Source organism: Coloeus monedula (assembly GCF_965178545.1).
Source record: "Coloeus monedula genome assembly, chromosome: 4".
Classification (NCBI taxonomy): Eukaryota; Metazoa; Chordata; class Aves; order Passeriformes; family Corvidae; genus Coloeus; species Coloeus monedula.
Window position 1 is genome coordinate 23,242,721 of NC_138784.1, and position 19,800 is coordinate 23,262,520.

At 38.5% G+C, this 19,800-nt stretch overlaps 1 protein-coding gene across 2 annotated transcripts in view; it reads right to left on the reverse strand.

Annotated features, from left to right (window-relative positions):
- Positions 1 to 19,800, reverse strand: part of LARGE1 (LARGE xylosyl- and glucuronyltransferase 1) — a 280,076-nt gene that overhangs the window by 258,557 nt on the left and 1,719 nt on the right. The window contains exon 2 of one of the 2 annotated variants that reach the window (XM_082280523.1): positions 18,850 to 18,936. The exons of the other annotated variant lie outside the window; for it this stretch is intronic. The gene's annotated coding sequence lies outside the window, so the exon portion shown is untranslated. The remainder of the gene's footprint in view (positions 1 to 18,849; positions 18,937 to 19,800) is intronic. 2 annotated transcript variants of the gene reach the window in all.

A 19,800-nucleotide genomic window follows, 5' to 3' on the forward strand; every position in this document is an offset into this window, starting at 1 on the left:
GTCCAGGCCGGCTGTCGCCCCAACAGACCACCTTCCTTTAAGCTATGGTGCTGATTAACTTGGTTCTAACACTCACTCACAAGGGAAGTACCATCATGAATTATCCCCTGCTTCTAATAACAACTTGAAACAGAACGCATGAGATGATGGCAGTACTTTAGTTGTGAGCCTTTACCAATACACTGGGGAGGAGACCTCTGAACTTGTGGCTAATTACTGACTGGTATGCTGGTTCTGCATGTAAAAATCACTATTACTTTGGCACAGACAGCAGCAGCTCCAATTAATAGATAGAAAAACAATTCTTGGCAAGAGAAAGCAAAACATGGCCAAACATGCTAATGTAGCAGTCTGTTCTTGAATTCCCAAGTCTGGACCAAGTAATTATTTTTTAAGCCTCTATGAGGTGAAAAGAAGAACAAAAACAACCAAAAACAAAAAGGAAAAAATGCTTTATTCACAGCCACTGAGGTTCTAAACTTTTTTTAAAGTGAAGCTTTTATGGAGAAGTAACTAATCTACCCCTCTCCTTGTTTGTGTTTGCAAATTTAATAGAAAGATGCAAAGCAATCCTTGTTCTGTAAGTTAGTGAACCATCTCTCATATATGAGAGAGGTAATAAATGGAATGGCTGTAGCACACAACATATGAGGACAAAGTACATGTCAAAGAGTAGTTTTTGCTTGGTCCAGGAGTTACTCCATTTATGAAACAAACTTAGTTCTTCATCAGCCCTCTGAAGTTTTAAACATAAAACATAAACCAGCTCAATATTTTCCATTCACATGCAGATTAACTTAAATAAAAATTCTTAGAATATGAGCAGTGCAATTGTTTAGTGTAGAAGGAGATCAATTTTGGGGAAAAAAAATTCTCCATTAGAGATCTACTGTCATTGCTAGGAAAAATACCTCACAAATACAACCAAAAGTCATGGGTGTGCTCAGAGGACAGACAGGGAAAAGACTTCCATAATAGACCACTGAATGAAAAGCTCAAGGAGGAACTTGTGTGCTTTTTAATCCACTATGAAGTTTTTAAAAGCGCTAAGAAGTAGTCAATGTCATCAGTGGATCTGAAGGGAATGCCACAGAAATGTGCCTTAGTGCAGTTTTACCCAGTTATAAACCTCTTGCGGGTAACAGAAGAGCAGTACTGATCTTCTGAACTTGATACTGACCCTGATCTCCGCTTCCATAGGGAATTTCAGGGATGGCTGAAAGCTGATCACACACTCCCCAGATGTCAGCTGACAGTGGCTCTAGTCAGATGCCTACCCCAAAAACAGAACACTTAAATCTGAGTTGCTTTGGGATTTAGCCAGTCTGGTAGTCTTCCTTCTCTCATTTCTCTCATGCTCCTATAAAGATTACTCAGGCAACCATATAAATGAAGGGAACAATTATCATAAAATACCAGAGAAAACTCACATGAAATTTTAAAGGAGAAAAGGACCTGTGTTGCAACTTAATGCTGCCAATGCAGGAAAGTAACAGTGGACCATGTAGTTATCAAGGGAGCAGAATGGCCAAGTTCAGTTACTGATTTTCACTTTGTTCAGAAAAATATCAGGCTAATGCTTGGGGTAGAGAAGAAAGGGTTAGCCTTACAGGGAAAAAGAATTCACTTCTTTCCAGATATAGGATGCAATTTTTTCATTTAAATCTCAATAAAGGGATGTTAAGAACTCGTACTGAAACATTAACTGTGCTTTTCCTTCAATTTTAAGTCATCATGTGGGATGATAATGTTCTTTTACTGGTAATATTAAGTCTTGGGCTAGCCAGAAAGAAAAAAGGAATTTTAGAAGGGTGGTGGGGAAGAGGAATTTCACGTAGCGTACAGCATTTAGTCTTGCTAGGGAAGTTAATTTGAAACTTTTAGCTGGCTCCCATTCTCCCAATATCTGTTGGATATAGTTACCTTTTGTTTTGTTGAGAAATGTGAAGTCTTTTCTTATTCCAGCTGACCTACTTTATTCAAAGAACTACTAATAAAATGTGCTACCATATTCTTAAGCTTCTTTGAAAAACAGAGATCATTTGTGCCATTCAGTATTTGCTACTACTAACCTCAGTACAGGTATAGCTATCCCTCCAATCTTTTGAGCTTCCATAGTTTTTGATCTGATTCATGCTCTTTAAATATTTTCTCTAGGTCAGTTGGCATCTGTACATTGTTTTCTGAATGGTCTGTGCTTTTAGCCAACACTGATCAATTGGCTTCCTACAGAAATACCTGGGGAAAAAAACAGGAAACACAACTGATATTAAAAGACAAAGCCATCAGTGATCAAACTATAAAATGTGGGACCTTCTCCGACTCAAAATCTAAAAAATAAAGATGAAAATCTCAGCATTAGATATAGCTTAATCTTTATTTATGGACTCTTAAATTCCTGTAGACAGGAATAGCTGTTGGAATTCTACAGTCTGAATCATCAGGCCAGATATTCAGATTGATTTCTCTGGCATTAGCAAACATCTCATTATGGGGGGGGGGGGGGGGGGGGGGGGGGAATAGAAAAAAAGAAAAAAAAAAGAAAAAAAGGAAAAATGAAAAGACTAAGGAATGCAGAGCAAAATTTTTACACCCTACACTCCTAAACAACAAAACAAAACAAAAATACCAATCATGTCCCCTATTATATCTCAACAGGATATCCATCTGGAAAGTCTTACCTTCCAGATGCTTTCCCCTACTATTTGATTGTCCTGCTAATCTCTGCAACCACCCCTAGGGGGAAAACAAAACACTACACAATTTATTGTCATGCTGTTGTTTTAAAAGATGGACAATAGAAAGGGAAATAGATCCTGGACAACAGTCAGCTTCAATATTACAACTGTAGAAGCAGAAAACCAGAACTGGATAAAATTGAAATAAAACTGAATATAAAACCTGTGTCAAAATAAATTAATAAAAGCAAAAAGCATCTTACAGCAACACAACAGTGAAGTGCATATACAAAGAATAAAAATCCTAAATAAATGAGGAAGCCTACCTATCTCTTCTCCTCAAACAAAGTCGAATCACATGTATGTGGTCAAACCTTCAGACAACCTTCTTTTTACACAGAAGTATGAAGTCAACTAAACCAAACTACAACTACATCATTTTAGAAAAGGCCACAAAATGTTCTCCCTAGGCTTTGGTACGATGACAAGATTTCTTCTTACAGAAATCACCTGTACCCTAAAGAATCTCGTAAGCCTGTCAGTGAAGCAAGGCAGAGTATTTCATCCAGTTACAGGGGGTTTGGATGGATTTGTAAATCAATTCCTTTAAATTTGAAAGTGACATCTCCTAGCCAGGTACATGAATGCTCAGGTTCTGAGTAGCTCAGCTGTCTAGTTGGACCACTTTTGGTTCCACTGGAGTTCTGTGGCCAGAAGCTCTACTGTCTGTTCTGATTGGAACACACTGAACGGGTTGTTCTGGTGCAGAGAGAACCTCCACAAGAAGCTGACAAAGTATTCACAATATATAAATCTCTCAGGTACCTGAAAAAGGATGAGTTTTATTGTTCTCAATTTCCTTTTGTTTGGTTGTTTTTTAAGTGGGATTGAATTTACTTAATACCTCTTTCCAACTCAAGGTGCAACAGTACAGGCAAGCAAAGAATTGATTCAAAATACAAGTACAGTAGTAACATACTTCTGGCATATCAGTGCAGAGGGACACACATTGAAGAACAAGAAGAAGTATTTGGTTTTACACTGCTGCCATTCTCTTACTGTTTTACTCATCTATGCTGGAAACTGTAGCATTACTTGCGAAAGATTTGGGGGTGTTTTCAGAACATGTTATTTCACTCTTTCCAGATGTGTTATCTAAAAAACCTCCTTATACCACTGGAATAAGTAACAAGCAAAATCACTGCAGCAAGTTCACATAAAAAAATTAAAAGTAGGGGTTTGCACACTTTTATGCTCCCAAGTTGAAAGCACCACACACGTGATCCAAATAATAAAGCAATACATGTATCCTACACATTTAGAAAACTACTCTTAAATTACTATGAGTTTCTGCCCATCATCAATCTTTCTTCAAGATACAGAAAATATTTCAGTCATCATTTCTATCTGCAAACACAAAAAGTGTGACATTTTAAAAATAAAGCACAACACAGTCATAATCTTCAACTGGAAAATGTCCTCTTTTACATGGCATTCAGATAATTCAAAAGACAGAATACACATTCATGAAATGACATAAAAAGCATCTTCTAACTTATATGAGGAATATCAGCCAAAATTCCCTGCATTGTTTTTCAAGTTTTAAGTAACAGTTATAAATGGAGAGATGCTGTATTTCAGTAGAGCTAGAGAAGACAGGTTCATATGCTGTAGTAACATTTACTACAAAAATATTTTTATTTGCCATAGCATCACCCTCTATTGCACAAGGAGCTATCTAGTAAGACAGAACTACTTGCCTTTCTCACCACTGTTGGTTTGTCTCAGAGGTTTTTCAAAGATCTCTGTTCATGAAATGTTTGTCAAAACGCACTCGCACATAGCACAAGGCAAAGAGGAGATGAGAGACAGATGCTTCTGCATGTTAGTGGGCGGGATGGGAGAGAAGCTGGGGAAGCAGCTTTGCATCCAATCCATTACAGCTATTTTCCTTTTAACCATCTAACAACAAGTCACAAATTCACCCTAAACACATCAAATCCTCTGAACTTAGGAAATGATGCATTATTGAAGTCACAGCAGGGAAGCCAACTCAGTTTAGAGGACATAAAAGACTAGCACTAGAACAACCTTTTTCATCACAAGGTTATGGATTAAAAACAAAGGCAATGTTTTAATGCAGTGAGAAGATGCACAGTCAGAGAAAAAGCAAGTTAAAAGCGCCATTTGTACTTCTTTCCAGAATAAATTCCTTCCCAGAAAAATTCCTCTCAAATAGATTTTCCACCTCAAAAACAGCAATACAGATTAGCAACTTCTCAATCTCCTTCTTCCCTGCTCCAGAATATAACCTTTCTTCCACATACATGCTCCTCAGCTACTCGAGTGCATGTCTCTTGGAATAAGCTGGGTCCCTCAAGATCTGGAACTCACTTCCACCCTTTATAGATTCTACTACTGCAACATTTACTACCATAAAACTGTGGCTGCAGTGAAATTGGAAAGTAAAGAAATTTTTTGCAATTTTTCTTCTGCTTAAGATTGCTACTCCTAATACAGGTCTTTACTGGTGGCAATATTTGTAAAAAGTACACAAAGTTGCAAGTTTTACCAACCTATATTCACATATGCCAACTACACATAACACACACCGCAGGTACAGTGTATGTGTATCTTACTCAAGTTACAATATTTCAAAGCACAAAATGGAAGACATGTCTATGTAGTATCACCATGGAACAGAGCTAAGTGAGCAGAAAGTCCTTATCCAGCTTGACCTAAGCTATTGAAAGTGAAATCAGAGGTGAAATGCATACAGCAAGGATGACTAAACCCATAAATGGTCCGAAATTACATTTTATTACATGAATACAAGAGACTACAATCATACTGAACAGGCTATTATCAAATCTCTTCAGTGACAAAGCTTTCTGTCCAAGACAACAAATAAAACAAGTGCATAAATCACAAGGATGTGTGGCTTAAGGTCATTATCTCAGAGAATTACCGAATGGCTTTTGCATCGTCCCTCTTTGCTTTTAGTACCTCCACCTTTATTTTTATATTGTAGCTGTTACTACACTTGCTATCTGAAGGCTTGAGTTCCCTATAGTTATGAATGGCAAACAGAAAAACCCTCTCCCATGTTAAGGGAGAGTGTAGGGTAAGCTTTAAAAGGTACACACAGTAAAACTTAATGTAAGAGTCTGTTTTTAATGAGCTCTGCCAGTCCTGTCCAACTGTGTATGCTTCAATTACGGAGCACTATGCTCGGCACCATGGACTGTGGTTGCCAGGCACCACCAAAGACCCACGGTTCTTGCTGTGCTCACCATAGTGCAAATATCTATGCAAGAAACTATGCTTGTTCAAAAGGTTCTCACAAAACCCAAAGGTACCATTAAGGAAAACAAGTGGCTAAATCAGAGTAAACAGGCAAGTACAGCAATCAGCAGGCACCATACATTTGGGGATGCAACAAGGGAGTCATCAACTCCCAAATAAGACCACCACTTTCATTGACAATTATTTATAATATTCATTACAGACTGCAGTGTGTAAACTTACCACAGTCCAAGTCAAAATGAAGACCTGAGTTAAGAAAATACGCTCAAATTATACAGCATACAAGTTCAGATTTTAACCTGGACCAGATACAATGAGAAATCAACACTGTGCAACCCTAAGTGGACAATTAAAAGATTTCACCAAGAAGCCCACAAATCTTATATGGGTCATCATGCCACCTCACCCCTGTTAGAATTACAAACATCACTACAGACACATACACTTCTCAATTTCTAAGAATACTTTTCAGAATACAGAAATAAAAGCAATCCAAAAACCTATCTTACTATCAACCATTTTTCCCCCCAGTAAGAAACTGCAAACTTTTGGTCTCAAGGCAAGCGCTCTTTCCTAGAGACACATACACACATTTGATCCAAAATGTGGATCAAAATTTGATCAGTAAAAACATGAAGCAGTATAGTGAAAGGTGGGGTCTAAAACCTAAAAGCAAAACCAGAAGTGAGAGCGCCAGTCAGGAGGTGTAGGAGAAATACGAGCATGCTGTTCTAATCTACTAATACGAGAAAACTTGAATACTATTTACAAAACCAGAATGCTCTTCTTCCTGACTGCTAAGCCACCATTCTCTTAATGATGAGGAAAATAGAATTGGTTGGAAATCTTCAGTCCTAAATTTCTGCTTCAAAATTATGGTACTTTTCAGCAAGGCAATTGCTGACTAATGTGAAAAGCTTAGCAAAGCTGAGCAGTAATTAAGAGATTTCATTTACAACACAATTTCACATTTGTACAGGAGGAAATATGCTTCTTATGACATGAAATTTCCCATAAAAGACATGGAGATATAATGCCATCTAAGCCTTTCATTTGTCCTGTGAAGCAATCCACCCACCTTCCTTTGGTAAGTAAATATGCATCTTGTCCTGGTTCCAGCCAGAACAGGGTTAATTTTTGCAGTAGCCAGGAGGGGCATGGCTGGGAACTGGAGGTTATTCTGTACCACCTCAGGTCATTTTCTGGGGATGAAGGAAGGGGTTCTTCCCAGGGTACCATACCGTGGCAGAGGGAACAGCTGGGTACATTCACCTCTTCCTCGGACACTCTATCATTAGGATTGTCGCTGTTACTGTTCATTTTCTTATTTTCTTGCTGTTTTGTAAACAGCAAGGAAATAAGAAAATAAGAAACAGTAAATGGTTCGTTTCTCAATCTGTGACCTTTATCTTTTGTGCCTCCAATTCTCCTCCCCAGCCTGCCAGATGGGGGAAGGAAAAGGCAAAGTGAGCAAGCACCACATCTTTCGGAGTGTTTCAGTGAGAACACTTAATTGGGGAATACCATTTCTAAACCACAACACGCTTGAATAAAGACAACTACTGAAGGCAAGAGGTAATGAATACCACTCAGGGCCAAAGAAAACAGTTCTTGCAACTTTTCAGGATCATGTATTCAAGTCCTGTTCCAAAATTCAAATTGACAGACATCATGCTGTTACATTCCTACATAGTTGGAGCAAGCCTCAATGGCTTGTCAATATGCCTAATACAATTTCCTAAGTTGTATTTACAGAAATTAGACCTGTTTCAGTTTATACTTTGTTTAAAATCAGTTGTTTCAGTTTGTCAACCCCTGAATGTTTAAGATGCACATGCAGATAAAAATAACATAGGTGAGTCTGCATTTCCTAGCCAATTAAGAACCTTGAAAATTGCCTACAGATCACCATTTATCCTAAATAATTTCATAGGAGTTAATGACCTTGCAGATGAGAATTTTGACTATGTAACAATTCGTACTCATTTTCACCTCAAAGGAAGATACTCCTAATAGATCCGGAGCATTCACTGATTTTCAGTTTAATATATAAATATAAACATGGGACAAACAGTTAGACATGTCAAGTGTTCTAATTTGGTTTCTGCAGAACTTCTTCCTCCCATCTGTAGTTTCACAATGGCAACAAATTTTACAGTAACTGTGCCAAGTCTGGTTAGAGAATCTCTACTTTATTTGAATATTCAGGTTTTTTTAAAGAAATAAATACCTATGAATCCAAAACTTCGGTCTGATAGCTACAGACATGCAGGGAGAGAAAAGAAAAAACCCTACCAAGTACAACAGCACCTTGGACATCCAGTGATGCTCAGAGACATGAATTAAATGCACCAAGCATATCCCATTCTGCATTCTGATGTAACAATCTCAGATACACTCCTATGCCAGCCCTTAGCAAAGCTGCTTCTAGAATACAGATCTTGCCTGCATCAAAAAGATACTCCTGAGCAACAGAATTAGAGCAAAAGCTATCCATAAGCCCAAAATTCTTAAGATCACTTCATCCCCTCCAGTTTTCACACAAAGTATAAGCCATGGCAAGAACATCTTGAATGAAAGTTAGTTCCAAATGAAAGCAAGAATACTTAGCACCTTTCTTGTGCATTTCAGCTTTCAAAAACACTTTGCAAATATTAACATGCCAAGACATAAAAGAACCATTGTTTCAGTAAAAGGAAGCAAGAAGAGAGGATGCAGAAGTTGGTAGCAAAATGGATGGATGGATGGATGGATGATACTTTAATTTTGTAAGCTGTGCTTTCATTTCCATTGTAGTGATGCATCAAAACAGGTTCTGCAGTACTATAACAACAAAGAAACACTACACTACTGAATATTGAGAGATTCTGGTAGACCTGGTTTAATTTCAATTCTAATACTCTTTCCACTGAAATTCCTGTTGCTCTTTTCAAATAAAACCTGCAACATCTATTTTATTCTATACCACCATTCAAAAAGCTTTTATATTCTTATTAAGACAGTGTTTTTCCTTTGCAGCTTCCATTACTGCCTTTCCAAAGCCACAGTAGAGTCAAGACAGTAGACACAAAAATGTAATTTGTTAAAGTTTGCTCATTGCATGCTCTTCTGAATTCCATTTTCTTTTTCTAGGGTGCTGTGTGGCTCCTTAGCCACCTCTAATAGGAAAGTCTTATGCAAAAAGATGCATCACAAAGCATTATCTGCTACATTCATAGTCATTTGGGATGTCAAACACTACTAATGTAGATCAATGTTGGGATCTCTTTGGGGAACTCCATGCCATCCCAAAACACCACAATATGTATGCCAGTATTCCCCCACAGAAAACACTGGTAGCTGATGGATAGTGAGCTAACTCACAGAGCAGGACTCTGACAGGTCTTCATCTGTACTGTTAGTACCTCACTCACTTCACTATTAGCAGCACTGATTTCAGGGAGATCATAGAGAAAGTAAAGCGAGAACGGCCAAGTTTTTCACTTCAGTATTTAATGTCCAGCTCATTAAGGGCCCAGCTTGAAGCCCTGTGAACCTGGCAGAAACATTGCCACTCAGGTTTTGAGAAGGGCTTTGAAAAATCAGGAGCTTGAACCTGATACTGAGAAAGGAACAGAAGCTAACTAGGAGCAAGAAGCACAGGTTTCACGTCCTCCCATTGCTCAGCCTAGTTCAGCAGGTTTGATTACTAGTGGGAATTTGCACAGGGTTACCTCAGTCAACCCACATAAAAACTCCAGTCAGCAGAAAAACATGGAAGTTGGCTTCCAGGTTAGCATTTCACAGGACTATCTAACTGAAAACATGCTAGAGTATCATGTAATAATTTCCTTGGCTAAAAGTAATGAGGATTTGAAAATGGATCTGAGACAACCTGAACAATTGGGGCTATTTCTCACTAGAAAGAAAGAAATCAATATTACAAACAGATCCTGAAAATGCTTCTCTGTCTTAATAGTGTTATCTCTGACCTGCTGCAAAACCAGTGCTCAATCCACTAAAACTTCACCAGAAATTCCACTTTGTTCTGATTAATCAAAGACACCAAGTCCTAAAAATGATCCCCATACCTGACTCAAAACAGACCAAATACGAGTTCTTGGTGATCAAAATAGTTGTATCACAAACTCAGAGATGCATGGTGAATACAGGTAAAGAAAGAGACACAAAAAACACAAGGATACTTATATTTTTTGCTATCTGTGATGAATGACTCAGTTCCTGCCATGTTAGATACATTTCATCTTCATAAATTACCATCACATGCCAGGTGCAGTGGGATTTGTCTCAATCCTGCTAAAGGTTTGGTATTAAATACTACTGTAATGTTTTATTTTATCACTTTCAAATAAAATATAAAAATATACTTAAAATACCACCCCAATTAAAAAAAAAATGCAACCTAACAGAGAAAAATCAGTTGCATTCCAGAACTACAGTGATTTTTTCAGAACTGTCCCATGTTGCTGCTTTCAGTAGATCCCAACACAGGAATACAGACTGTATTTTTTCCAAAGGCATTTTAACAAACAAAGCCACCAACAAATAAGCAAGCATTACTCAAATGACAAATTACTGAGATTAAAGGACAGCCTAAAAAGAAATTTTAAAAAGCAGAAAGTACAAACTATCAGTTTTCAAACACTTCAGCGCACTCTTCTGTTTTCTAAGCTCTTTTGGGCAGGAGTGCTTTCTTGAGTTGGGGAATTTCTGACACTCCAGCTATATTGGTTGATGGTGTGAAGACTGACTGCTGATTGATGTCACTTGGCTAGCAGAAGCTGCCACACTAGTCGCAGTTATATTGGCAAAAACAGTGCTTTTATCTGAATTGCTTCCCTCCGTGGTGGAATTTATTTTTTGCATGAATAAACATCAATATTGTAAACACGAGGAATTCAAGATTTGTGTGCAGTTTCACGGTTATGATCTTGCTGGGATGAATGGAGACACGTTGCAATGGCTTGCATGAGTAGAGTGCTGCAAAGAAGGCATACAGGCTCTTTGGGATGAGCATGTCAGAAGGACTTGGAGGTGGAGACACCTTTCATGAGAGAGGAATCAGAATGCATGGAGCTTTGTCTGGGCATGGATGATGAGCTAAGTGAGAGCTTATGGGCACAGATTAGAGAGCAGACCAGCACAGGTGACACTGTAGTGAGTGAGCATCTGCTACAGCATACCTGGCCAGGAAATCAAGTGGAGCAGCACAGACAGGGAGCAGCAACCTCATATTCACAGGTCCCGGTCCTTGTCGGGGGGGGACTTAAACCACTCTGGTATGGGCAGGAAGGACAACCCAGGGAGAAGCATCCAGAGCACTCCCAGAGAGCACTGATAAATTCCTGACCCAAGTGATAAAGGAGCCAACAGTGGGACATTCTGTGCTGGACCTCATAATTACTAAAAAAGAAGGGCTCCTTGGGGACATGAAGATCACAGACAGCCTTAAGTTACAGTGACCCTGGTCGCATTCACAAGACCAATAGGAGGGAGAAGGGCAAATAAACAAGATCACAGTCCTGGCATTCAGGACAGTAGACTTCAGTCTCTTTGGGAACCTGCATGAAAACAGTCCCATGGGATAGGGCCCTGGAGCGAAACAGGGGTCAGAGAAAACTGCTTGATACTCAAGGATTACCTCCTCCAAACTCAAGAAACATTCATCTCAAAGGGGGTCACACAAAAATACCAGGAGGCCTATAGAGATGAAAAAGGAGGTCCTGGCAAAAATCAAACACAAAAAGAAAGTATACCAAAGGAGAAAGCAGGAACAGGTAGACTGGAAAGAGTACAGAGACGCTGCCTGAGCATGAAGAAATGCAGTCAGGAAAGCCAGAGCCCACCTGGAGCTAAAACTAGTGAGGAATGACAAGAGTAATATCTGAAGGGAGGGTACAAAGATGGTAGAGCCAGATCCTTCTCAGTAGTGTTCAGTGACAGGAAAAGCAACATGCACAAACCAAAACACACAGGAAAGTCCCCCTGAACATCAGGAAACACTTTTTTACTGTAAGGGTAACTGAGCCCTGGCACAGGTTGCCTAGAGAGGTTGTGGAGTCTTCATCCTTGAAGATACTCAAAAGCCATCTGGATTTAGTCCTAGGCACCTGGTTCTAGGTGGCTTGAGCAAGGGTGATGGAGCAGACGACCTTCAGCAGTCCCTTCCAACCTCAACCATCACCTGACTCTTCTAAGGCACTGCTGTTTCAGAAAACTTCCAGCCACAAACCAGTGTTTTGCTGCTGGCTTAGACCAGCCTTCCTGACCATAAAGCACCCTTCAGGTACACTGAGTGTACTTGTGCTTCACCCAGCATGCAGTGAGCCCTGTCTCAACCAGAGCCTCCAGGCGTTTTAATAAAATGAATAAATAACTGCTTTCTGTATTACATTCACAATTCCACTACTTCAACCAGAATGTCAAGATCTTTTCTCAGATCATATTACTTTCATATACAGCAACTTCATACTTTAAGGTTAGGACAAAAGGAAAAGAAAAAAATCTTACCATAAACAAAACATAACGCCTTCCTTAACATATCAGGGTCCAATTGCAGGACAGATGAAACTGAGGAACAAAACCCAAACACTTAGAATAAAATATGCTGTAAAATTAATTATTTCAAAGAATTTTTGATACTAAGCTCAAGTCCAGAAATCTTTACTGCTGATGTGTAATACAGCATTTTTAGACTGAGAACAGAAAGGGAAGAAGAAACTCACTATGAAAAACTTGAAGACCTTAGGATCTCAGATCTTAGGATTTCAGACATCCTTTAGGATGTCTGAAAAATTTGTTCTCTATCAAACTGCATCACCTTCAGACACCTGGCAAACATGAATTTACCTCAGTGTTGTTCCTCTCATTCTCTCCACCCCTGCACCCTTAACAAATTTGCCCAGCAACATGGCAGTAGCTTTCTGTTCAGACAAATTCTGTGTCTGCCGCTACTCATCATGGGTCAAAACTGATATAAAATGATGCGATCAATAAAAGTGCCACATTTTTAATCCAGTTAACATGTGTCAATAATTCAGTGGATACTCTGGCCTCCTTACTGTTCATTTATGGCATCTTTTCTTCTAAATGGCAGCGGCATTTTCCAGTTACATTCTCTAGGTTGTTAGCACCACCTGACCATAGACAAACTCCATGTATTTAACAAACAATAACCTACAACCTTTAAATACCAAGATATATTCATTTACTCCTTCAAGCATTTTTCTATTTCCTTCTTTAAGTGTTGCATTATTTTCTATTTTCAAGGAGTAAAACACACTCCTTTCTTCCCTTGGTCACAGCACTGCCTCTAAATCAACAAAGAGTATTTGTAAATTTCACTATGATCTGTTTATTTTGTCATTTATCCATTTGTCAATTAACTTCTGCTTGTTTGTTTTAGGATACACATATATTCTGAGTATTTACACAATATAATTATTATATGCCAAGTATCATTAGGGACTTGGTTTTATCATCTAAGGCACAACCATATTAAGCAATAGTTCTTGCCAAAGATGGTGGCATTTTTCACCTGTTTAAGGCACAGGACAGTGACTCTCTCAGGAAACCAGAGTTCTGCTCTTTGCTTTTTGATTAACCACTTGGGAAACTTTGCTCAAATCACTTCATCTGCACGGCATCAGTTTGTTGTCACAGAATGGGTTTATCTTTCTACGCTGTCATTTTCCTCACTCTAAGATCTCTGTAAAGCATTCAGGAACCTACTGATTTATTTCCACAACATGTCTAAGACTAGGAAATTGGTAAAGTTATTCTGCATATGAAAAATACTGTCATCAGATTCCACTCCTTACATACTAGTGGCACAACATTACTATTTTTGCTCATCTTAATAAAGAAAAAATGTTAGGAACATCTTTCTTCTCAACCCATTCACCAACTGTGCACAGTTATTCACATTGCAGCAGTCATATAAATCAAGATTTAAGCTTACTAAACAGCACCTCAGATGCTTTTAGTATTTGATGCAGTTCAATATAACTCAGGTGCCAGGCTGAGAGTAGTGGCATGATAGTAGTGGAACCAGTAGTATGAACAAGTTGAGATTTTAAGTCCAACTTCCCCAGCACAGCATGCAAAAGCAAGAGGCAAGACTCTGGATAGCAACAGTACAGATGTAAATTCCAAAGCTGATAACCATATTGCAAGACATCACTGTGCACAGTTCTCCACTGTCTGAACCAGCTGGAAAGCATCCTGATCTTGGCTGTGGAGGAATCATTCCCAAAGCAATGCCTTCACGTGGAAAAGAGGTGTTCCAACAACGAAGGATCTACATGGCTAACCTAAACACTGTAAGTCAGAATGACCCCAGAAGTTTGCTAGAAGCTGCTATTTTTAATCTGGCAGCCTTTAAGCTGCAGCAGCATTACAGTGGGAACAAGAGAAATGGCAGGCAGAGTGCAATGTTTGGAAGGAAAGGTAGGAACTTAAGCCACTGTGGCTGTACTCCCTTCTTCATACCTGATGTCTGAGAGCAACTATGGAAGGATGTGAGTTTTATTCCCATACAAATTGCTTCTTTCTCAAGGTACCTGCCCATCACCAAATGGTTTGGCTTAGCCACTACCATGTCCTATGTTCCAATACACTCAGTATCAGTACTGGTATTTTCCCTTCTTTCTTCATTTGTAGCACCCCCATTTTGACAACATGAATCTCAATGAGGAAGACATTGCAAACTAAAAGTTTCTGCCGTTTCCTAAACTGATCATTTTTGCTTTGTGGAAGTTAATATCAACAGGCAGCTCTCCTAGTACTAAAAACTGTTCACAACATCATCACCTACTGATTTCTACTACTTGGAATAGTCACTGAAGAGGAACAGATTTCCCATAAATGTCGTTGATATTAAAGAGTTCTGGAAGATCAAGATCAAGGACATGAGTTATAACATATTCCAATAATAGCAACAAAAAATGTCCACCTTTACAGGGACCTCATTCTTCAATGCTCCAGTTCTCTACTTTGATAAAACAGCATCTAATTGTACAATATGCTCAATATTGAGGAATCAAAAAATACAGACAATTGCACCCTTTTAAAGCAGTAGGAACCATCTTTATCTCATTTAAGAATTCCCAAGCATGCCAGCCAATAATTTATCTTTGAAAATTTTTCTTACATGAATGAAAACCTACAGGTTTAAATCTGAGGCACACACTCTAGAACTAGTCTTAGGATTGAAAAATGATGAGACTACAGAAATATGGAATTTAACTGCTGCTTGAAGAGCCTCAAGGTTAATGTCAGTTCATTTTACATAAAAATACCAGGAAGCCTCATACATCCCTTCTGTTAACAAAACAATGAAAGCTAATATTCTTAAGAACAACATGAGCTAAAGAACATATATTTGGGTATTTAATAATGCTAGAATAATTGGTTTTCATTTCTTATTTTTATCCAGTGGCATATACCTCTCTAGCACCTTCAGCATGAAAAATATTGAATTAAGCAGATCCATACACTGAAGTCCAGTAATTTTTGAACATAAAATTTCACTTGCAGTACTGATTAGCAGCAGCATTAACTGAAGACAGAAGGGAAAACAATCACCTAGAGAATTTAGTACTGAGGTTCAGGGGCACAGCAGGGGACTCAGAAAGAGGGAGAAAAGAAGAAGCTGGGTTGAGAAGCCTAAATATCAACTGAAAATATCACCTCATTTGAATAGTTCTCAATTCTTCTTGCTCCCCCCATTTCATCATTCAGTGACACTTTATATTCCACATTGAGAAATACTCATTTCTCCAAACAGACAAATTAAATTCATTCCCAAGTCCATCTAGAAACTGTAAGCAGAGTTTCATATTTAAATAAATAAATTTCTACAATTCCTTCCCTTCATTTCTCTGCCCTTTCTCTCCTCTTCCTCTTGTGTCCCGCTAAAACAAAATCCTTCATTCTTCTCTGTATTTAAATGAAGATTTCTCAGTAACAATTTCTAGTTTTCTCCTAGTCCTAAGTCTTAGCTGCCAAATGCCTACCAGCAGACAAAACTTAAAAGCTAATGGTAGAAGTGAAATGATGAACCTCTGCATATTAATATTACATTCTGGGATAAACTTTAGAGGAACTATTGAGAGATGCAACTCAAAGTGACAACTCAACTTCCCTGGAACTTTTAATCAGCAGAAAACTTCTTGTGAAGGAAGCAGAAGGTCGCTTAAAAAAGTTATTACTTTATTTTATTTCTGAACACAAGTTTTCTTGTATCTCTCAGTGCAGGTGAGTGAAAGCAGGTTTAAACTGATATGGGTGTTGTCCTTATTTAAGGAAGCTCTGGTTCCGGTGTTACCACTGCTATTTGCAGTTTGACCAAACAACAGCAGATCAAAATAGCTACGATTTCTATAACTGTGATAGATTCCGAGTAAAGCAAACCACTGCTCCTCGAAGTGACCCTTGACACGCTGCCTCTCAGCCAGCACACATAGTCTGGGTCATCATGTGCAACTATTTCCTGAGGATAAAATCGGTATAGACGTGGAGCAACAGAAATGACTCATCAATACACAATAATGCATGGAAGAAGAATAGTGTGGTGATGGCATCTATCTTCTAGCACCCATTAGTCAAGAGACCAGAAGCATGAGGACAGGGAACTCCAGCCTTAATAAACAATCTGTTTCTTTTTGTTATTTTTCAGGCATACCTATCTTACATGGGGGTTAGTGAGGAAGACTGCATTCTGCTTTCATCAGCTGAGATTTCTAGCTTCTTCCACCACCAGGGCTACATGACCAGACCATGACTTTTTGCTATAGCACTGGCTGAACATTGCTGGGGTTCTTCTTGACAATTTTAAACGTAGCTTCTACCCAGTTAACTCTGCTGTTGTGGAAACAGTAGCTATATCCCAGAAAGAAGGTGCTGTGGATACTTCTGTAAACATTATCAGACCTGGTCTGATCTGCAATTTAGAATGAGTAATGGAACTATTTTACACAGTTTGCTTCTAATTCTGACACAGATGGCACTTAAACAAGGATTCCAGCCTTGGCAGATTTCTTCAAAGCCAGTGCCAAGGCCAGGATAATCCTTTCTAGCAATTTTCTCCTTGATTTTTGAGCCACCAACTTCCAAATAAAATAGAATTTCTTATCTGCTGCTCCCTTCCTACAGCCATGCATTGAACAAGCTTTGACAAGACAAGACAGACCTTCAAATACTAAGCCAAGTGACACCAGAAGAATCATGAATCCCTACAAGGTACAGCCCTCATCTCTTAACCTTTATCTTCAGGTGGATGCATCATAAGGAAGAGAAAAATTAGATCCAATGAAAAGGAAAAAAAAAAAAAGGAGAAAAGTAAGAAAAGTAAAAATATCTTCCTTGAGGTAGTTCTGACTCTCCAGCTCTTAAATTGTGCCAAGTGTGGGATAATGAACAATGGCTGTTTTTAAGGCCAGAATTAATGAACAATGGTTGTTTTTTGAAGCTAGCATTCACTACAAAAAGGAAGATGAGGCAAACCCAACAGAGCAAAAATAGTGCAATGGACATTGCGTGCACATTTGCTTGCACAAAAGCACTTCTGAGAAAGTTCTTTAGCCACAGCATTAGGCAAATAACCAACAGAGCCAACTCTGAAGATAATGGAGACAAACTCATGAAGAACGCAAACTTACATTGGCCATTATGTTCTCTTATCACACAAATCTTAATGTTATCAGCACAGACACGTTACAGGAAAAGAAGATACACCAGAAATCTCATGTTCTTAAAACAGACATTTTGTTAATTTATTCTAATGCAGATGATGAAAAGCCTTCAAAGCTGACAAGAGCTCATTAACATATGCTTTCATACAAGACAGGAAATAAGGATAAACACACTTTTTAAAAAAAAAAAATAATTGCTGTTCTGGATCTAGACAAACACTCCCAGCAACACCAACGGAGTTTGCATACAGTTAGAGTTTAGCATACAGTGCAAAGGCTTCGTAGTCAGATTATGAATTTTACCAATTATTAGCCTTTATAAACATCAGGCAAAAAAAAAAAAAAAAAAAGGCTTGGTTTTTGTTGGCTTTGTGTCTGTGTTTGTTTTTTAAGATTGCTCTTATAAGGCCACATAAAAAAAATAATCAGACAAAGGATGAAAGAGGAGAGTATTCCAGTAAGGGTCTATTAACAACTGATTGCTTATCCCAGGTACAAACAAAAGCCACACATTTGAGCAGAAAGTAGTCTTATGAGTTCAAAATCATTGTTTTTAAAAACACTTCAGTTCAGTGGGTTAAGTGCACTTGGGAGATGCCTAATTTTACAGTTTTCTAGAATAATTAATCCAGAAGGAATATTACTTTTACTAATAATTAAGTTCTACATGCTGAAATTTCAGATCAAGCCTTTGACAGATTTTAATGTTTCCACCAGACATGCAGTCATTCATCACTGCTCTGCACTTTGGCTTTCTGAGGACTGTACTCTGGAATTTCTGCAGATTGAATAGCTGGCACAGAGAATTCAAGATATAAGTAATACTATTTTCAGTGCTCCTTTAAAGAAAACCAATGCATATTTCTCCAGACCTGAGAAAACTTACAGTCTTCTCATGTCATCTAAACAACAAAGAAAAGAAGTTGTCACATATATTTCAGAAGTTAAAAAAAAGAAAAGTATCTTGCTCCATACTGTCATTCAAATACCTCCAAGCTATGCTTTCCCTACCAGCAACTGAGAAGGGGGTATATACTTTGAACACGAAAGATGCCACACACAACATAACCCAAAAATCATGAGAATGAAACATCAACAGGATGGAGAAAAGGCACCAGCTACTACAGCAGGCAATTAAAAGACCAAAAAAAAAAAATTCAAAACCAACCTACCAATCCAATTATCCATCAGAGACTCTGCAGTTACTGCGGCTCTTACATGACTTGCAGCCTTTCTGATCAAGGGCCGTCACAGGACACCTAAGCAGTAAGAATTTCACATTTCAGACTTGGAATATCTACCAGCAATTTCCGGTTTTCAAGAACTTTAGGGGTACCTGTTCCACATTTCTCCATTTAAAAAAACTGAAACACAGTGAAGAGTTTCGGGGTAAGGTTTTTTTGTTAGCTTGTCCTGTTCTTATAAGTAAACTAACCTCTGACAACCTATCCCCTTTGCAGCAGGGAGCAGAATGACTTCGTTAGAAGATCCCCCTGCCCTTAACTCATCACCTGAGCATCTACATGATTTCTCCTCTAAGCTTACAGTGTAATGATGGAGCTCCACAAGGTTAGAAAAAAAAGAACATTTCATAGGTCTTATCCCAATAGTCTGTGCATTTTCACCACTGAAGGAGGAGAAGAACCCACCCAAACCAGTCCCCCTAGCATATCTTTGCAGCTGGAGTCTGAAGAGATGTGGCAAATCACTACTCTGTCTTTCTATGTGTGAGGCTAGCTTTTTATTTTCATTTGAGGCTTTTTCCCCAGTAGAAGACATAATCCCTTATGGAAGCTAGGCAACCTTTCAACCCATTTATCAAATTTCCCGCTGCTTCTATTTCTGAACAAGTTTAAAAAATAGTTTGTACACAGAGAATTAATCTGTATCCAGAAGATATCATTAAATAAAATATTATGACCTGTTGGCAAATGCCAGGTGTGGTTTTAACACAGCACTTGGTTTAGCCTGCTGCTTTCCATTCTTTCCAGCACTTCCAGCACCGATACGGTCTAAAGAGAAGCTAACAATGTTTAAAAGACATTTGATTTATTGCCATTTCCATCCTGGCATCCATACCTTCCAGAATACATACATGACAATCAGTGCTGTGAAAATGTTTC